The sequence below is a fragment of the Pteropus medius genome, unplaced genomic scaffold, assembly GCF_902729225.1.
Source record: "Pteropus medius unplaced genomic scaffold, Ma_sr-lr_union100, whole genome shotgun sequence".
Taxonomy (NCBI): domain Eukaryota; kingdom Metazoa; phylum Chordata; class Mammalia; order Chiroptera; family Pteropodidae; genus Pteropus; species Pteropus medius.
Genome location: NW_024342471.1, coordinates 19,351,232 through 19,357,032, shown reverse-complemented (window position 1 = coordinate 19,357,032; position 5,801 = coordinate 19,351,232). Strand labels below are relative to the sequence as shown.

Below are 5,801 nucleotides of genomic sequence, written 5' to 3'. Positions count from 1 at the left end.
TGTGTGTGTGTGTGTGTGTAAGCTCTTTAATGGATCCTGAATTGCCCAGCTAGCTATCATCCATCCTCCCAATCATCCATTCATCCATTCTTTCATCCACCAGTCCATCCATCCATCCATCCATCCATCCATCCATCCATCCATCCAATAAATACCTACCAAGCATTTCCTTTGTTCCAAGCCCTATGCTGGATTAAGAGGCACTAGGAAAAAATAAGACTTGGTCTTTGACCTCACAGAGCTCCCAGTACAGCGGGAGAGACAGATATGACAGATGGTAGAAAAGGCTCATTCATTCATCTATTCCACACATATTCCATGCTGCCTCCTATATGTCAAGCAGTGTTAGACCCTGGGGAACAAAGATGAAGGAGATAAGGTCCTTGGGCTCCCATCCTAGTGAGAGACAGAAGTAAATCTGAACTAAGGCAGGAAGTGCTCATTCAATCATCATTTCGTTCATTCGGCACATTTGCTGATGCCTCCCACATGCCGGACCGTGCCTCTGGGGACACCGAGATATAAAAGACTTGGCTTTAACCACTGAGAGCACAGTCCAGTGGAGAGTTTCAGCAGAATGTGACATGAGCTGCAATTAGGAGGAGAGCAGGGGTCCACAGGAGCAAGGAAGGTGGCCAACGGAGCTTCCTAGAGGAGGTAAGTCTTGGTCTGAGCCTGAAGGATGAGTGGGGTCTTTTCAGTTAACCCTCACCCCCCACCCAGGGTCCCCACAGCCTCTGGCATCCCTTGTCTTCCAGAAGGCGAAGGGCAGACTCGTGGGCCCCCAGGACCCCCCTCCCTCCTATCCAGCCAGCCCTTTTGAGGCTAGGACTCAAACACTGACTCAGGACAAGGCCCTGGGCAGCTGGCCGGCCAAACCTGGAGACTGTCCCACAGTGACCAAGGTCCACTGATGACATTGAGGTTGTTTGTACAAATGTGCTCCATTTTTCCACACAGTCTTGTTCACAAAAACAAAACAAAACAAACAAACAAACAAAAACTCCTGTGACATGACTCGCAGTGGGGTGCAGGGGGGTGGCTGGGAATGTCTGCCATGCATGGCGCCCTGGGGAAGGGGGACATCGGCGCCAGTGGGAGGCGGGGAGGAGAAGGGCAGACGCCGGGCTGGAGATGGTGGCAGGGCCGGATCGTGGGCCTGCACAGGCCTTAGGAAGGACTCGGGTTTGATTTGAATGGTAATGGGGAGCATTTCAGCTGTGTTCAAATGGATTAAAATGTAAGATTTAAAACTTCCAGATGGCTAGTGATTACTGCATTTGATCATTCATTCGTTCAACCAATATCTGAACACCTACTCTGTTCCAGGCACTGAGGAAGCAGGGGTGAACAACAGACACGAACTCTAACTTCCTGGGACACAGAGCGAACACAGACCCTAAATCAAATAATCACACGATGCAACACAGACAACAGCAAGAGCTATCAAGGATGGCTCCTTTAAGGTGACACGTAAGCAGCTGGGTTAACACTTCATTCGGCCAATATTTATTGAGCACGTGCTATGTGTCAGGCACTATGCTGGGTGCAGGGATCCAGGGTGAGCAAGACAGATCTAGTCCCTGCCTTCAAGGAGCTGACACTCCAGTGAAGAAGACAAACCTATAAGCAATCAACGACAGCACAGCGAGGTGAATGCAGTTAGGGTAGACAGAAGGACGTGGAAGCAGGATGGGCTTCCTAGAGGAAACGGGATTCGCAGCAGTTAGGTGAGAGATTGTACGTGGAAGTGGGGGGCAGGTTGGGTGTTTCCAGTGACGTGCTGGGCTGGGGAGCGGGTGGTTAAGAGAAGGTGCCGTAGCCTTGGGGGAAGGTCAAGACCCATCGGAAGGGGAGCCGAGGGTGTAGACGCCGCCATTGGAGGAGCCTCGGAGGGCAGAGGGTGTCCGCGGGGCTCCCGCCGTCTCTCCATCTCTCTCTGTCTGACTGTCTCCTCTTTCAGTATCTCTCATTATCTGTCTCTCTTGGTCTTCTTCGAAATCTGACAATCCCTCAGATTCTCTCACTGTTTCTCTCCCGGCCTCTCAGTTTCTTTCTCTGACTCTCTTTCTCGACTCTGGTCATCTTCGCGAGATGTCAGTAAGAGACAAGGATACCAGGAAAAACCCTGGGCGGGTGGGCAGGAAGCGAGGTCAGGGGCACAAGGACAGCTGAGCACAGGGACAGGCGGTGACTAAATGTTCTGTTTTGGAAAGACAGCTCTGGTCAGGGGCGAAGGTGGCTGACCACGAAACCCGATAACCTGGCCAGACTCTGCTCTAGCCAACCCTCTGGCCAGCAGCCCCGTGACCCGTGGACGCTGCACAGAACTTTCCCAGAGGGAGGAGAAGCGGGGAGAAATGGCCCGTGGGCAGCCTCCCTGCTAGCAAGTGGGACCGACGGGGAGGGACAGAAATAAGGGAACAGTGAATTCAACAGTGAGCCCTCAGTGTGGTTTAGAATAGGAAAGTTCTCCTATCTCTACACGCTTTTCAAAGGTTTAACCATTTATTAAGCGCTGATGGTGCCATGCACTGTGCTGTGTGCTCACCGCTAACCCCACAAGCAGGCGGTCGTGGTTGAAGACCATGGACTCTGGAGCCAGACCGCCTGAGTCTGAGCCTTGGTTTTGTAAATTACTAGCTCCGTGACCACGTATAAGTTACGTAATCTCTTTCTTTATGCGGAAAATGAGAAGAAAACAGCACCTGTCTCATCCATTTGAGGTCAAGATTAATATTAGTTCATACGTGTCAAGAGCTGGGACGGATGCATGGAATAGAATAACTGCTCAATGAAATTCAAGCTATTATCATTTCAGCCTTGTGACTGAAGAGCTAATGCTAAGGAGGCAAAAGGACTCAAGTTCAAATCACTGCTTCATCCCTTCCTAGCTCTGTGACCTTGGTTAAGTCTCACAGCCTCTCTGAGCATCGATTTCTTATTCGGTGAAGATGACCTTGGTACTCACCTCTCCAGGTGATAGAGAGGCCCCGTGTACAGTAGATGGAAAATACTGACTTCACAAGTGAAGAAAATAAGACCCAAAGAAGTTCATTAATTTTTTTTTCCATACATCCAGCAAGCCATGGGCCCCCAGAGCACCTACGACGCAATGAATCCTGGGCTCTTCCTGTTCTGGAAAACAGTAGTGAGCAGTTGAAGATGGAGGGAGCCCCCTTGGTGCCCAGGGTCAGTCCTGACAACAGCCTGCTGACACGGGAATTATTGACCCATTTCACAGAGGCGGAAACTGAGGTTGGGAAAGGTAAGGAGGCTGCCCAAGGTAAAAGGTTCACGAGCACCTGCTCCTCTGAGCTACTCTTGATCTGAACCCTGATGTAAACGCCACCACTTCCTATGCCGTCAGAGGCAGCTCGGCCCCCACCTCTCTCATGCGCTCAGCGGCATGATCCTGTCTCAGAAGCCCCGGCGCCCGCCGCAGAGCTGGCCTCAGAGATGTTGATTGTACTGAACAGAATCCACGAGCACAAAGAGCCGTGCTGTCCTTGAATTATCTCTCCTCATCTTCAGTCCACTCATCATGGCCACCAAACCCCTGAGCACTCCCCTCGCTACCAAGGCAAGAAGCAGGTGACGAACACAGGGAGTGTGGAGGAAGGGACAGGTTGAGTTCTGGAGTCCCAGAACCCTAGCTTCTCATGTCTGGCAGTGTGACTTTGGACATGGCCCATCCTCTCTCTGAGCCTCGAGTTTCCTCATGTGTAGAATGGGTGCAATCATCATAATATCCACCCCTTCAGCTGATGTGCAGAACAGAGAGCGTGGGTACAGCCCTGGTAATGGGGCAGGTGCTCAGAATATAACAGCTGTCCCCACAATGCAAGCCTTCTCCTCCTACCCCAAGGCCTCAAGCCGTTTGTCGCCTCATGGTCAATGGCGCGCTCCTCACGAGACAGTACAGAGGTTATGAGTATGAGTCCTCGGGTCCAATCCTGCCTCTGCCGCTTGAGAGCTGTGGGATCCCAGACAAGAGCCTTAACCTCTCTGCGCCTTAGTTCTTCCATTCATGAGATGGATGTAATAATAGTGCCCATCTTTTTGAATTGCTGTGATCATCAAATGAGTTCACAAGTGCAAAGGCTAGGATCTTGCCAGGCACCCGGTGAGGACTCTAGAAGAGTCTGCTGCTCTTCAGGCATTGAGGGGAAGAAGGGACCTGGTAGTTTCGGCACAATGTACAAGGGTCTCAGGGCCAGGGAGCTGGAGGAGAATTCTGATCTGAAGCAGAAGAGATTTCAGAAAGAAAGGCCCACCATATTGTGGGAGGGCCTTTTGCTCAGGCCCCGCGTGGCCCTGGAGAAGGGCTGCTCTACTTCTGTCCGTGGGAGCCAGCACAGTGTGTGGTGGCAGCTCTGTCCTTCCCGTGGCTCAGCCTGTAACCTGGAGTCACCCATGTTTCCTTGCTTTCTGTCACGCGTGGTCCGGCAGTGTGTCCCGTCAGCACGAATCCAGAAGGCGAGACCATGGACTTCTCCCCACCTCCTTGGCCAGCCCCTGGGCCCAGTCACCATCACCTTTTGCCTGGACCACTGCAGTCACCCCCTCTCTGGTTGTCCCCTTTCCCTCCTCGGCCTCGACAGTCCATTTTCCACTCATAGTCAGTTGGGTTCTTTGAGAACCTAGGTCAGGCCGTGCCCTCTTCTGCTCGGGACCTTCCGTGGCTCCCCTCTACCCCAGAGAAAAGTCTGGGTGCTTCCTATGATGTGTAAGGTTCTGCACGACCTTCCCCCTGCCCTCACTGCCCCCCAGCTGCCCCCCGCTCGTGCTGTGCAGCCGTCCTGGTCGTCCTCACACATGCCATGCACGATCCAGCCTCGGGACCTTTGCACTTGCCGCTTCCCCTGCTGCGAATGTGCTCCCTCCGGTCACCCTCATTGCTCAATCCCTCGCCTCTTTCAAGTCTGTCCTCAAATATTTGCTCAGCGAGGCCTCTTCAACCTCTCGCATTTAGATCTGTACCTCCCTGAGCCTCTCCATCTCCCTTACCTGGTTTATTTTTCTCCTTAGCACTTGTCATCTGAAACACAATATATTTACTAAATGTTTATTCCCCCTCCATCCCCAACTCCAAAATGCTAGCTTCACGAGGACTTCCCATTGGGAAGCTGGTGGGAAGGGCAGGTTTTGGACATGGTAGGTGAGAGCCGCCTCATAGTGCTGGCTAAGGCCCAGACACTGTTCCAGGGACTCAGGGACCAGCAGAGTGAAACAAGAAGCTCCTGACTTCTTGCCACTTGAGTCTCGTGGACTTGAATGCCAGTGCTGGCCACGAACTCACCAGGAAACTTTGCACCGGTGATTGGCATCCCCCGGCCTCAACTTCCCCACCTGTAAATGGGAGGACGCTCCCTCCCTCCTAAGGCTCAATGAGCTAATGCCTCTGAAGTGCCTGGCACCCAGTGGGTGGCTCAATCAGGGTTCATTCCTCCCCTGGCCAGCCACCATGCTGGCTGTCCCCCAGGGGACTGTGCTGTGACCATTATTTTTAACCATGGCTCCAGCAGGCTGGATGGTGGCTCGGAAGGCCCTAGGAAGACCACTGGGCAGCAACATCTCAGATGGAGATGCCAGGGGACCACGGCGTGGAAACACCAGGGGAGGCCGCCCTGTGTTCATGCTCTGCCTGGTAACCCTTTATGCAAAATTATGTCATGTCATCTGATGCCGTTTATAAACTTAGTGCTGACCTTTCCCAAGCAGGACGGTGGGGGAGGGGCTGCGGCCCGGTCTCTTCCTCACCCCCACCACGAACTGTTGGTGGCCCACATTCACACACA

At 52.9% G+C, this 5,801-nt stretch overlaps 1 long non-coding RNA gene across 1 annotated transcript; it reads left to right on the top strand.

Annotated features, from left to right (window-relative positions):
* The first annotated feature begins 563 nt into the window (after positions 1-563).
* On the top strand, positions 564-5,572 carry LOC120603807 (uncharacterized). Its single transcript, XR_005653152.1, has 4 exons — positions 564-657; positions 1,330-1,652; positions 3,083-3,268; positions 5,529-5,572. It is a non-coding gene; the product is annotated as an uncharacterized LOC120603807 (long non-coding RNA).
* Positions 5,573-5,801: the final 229 nt, after the last annotated feature.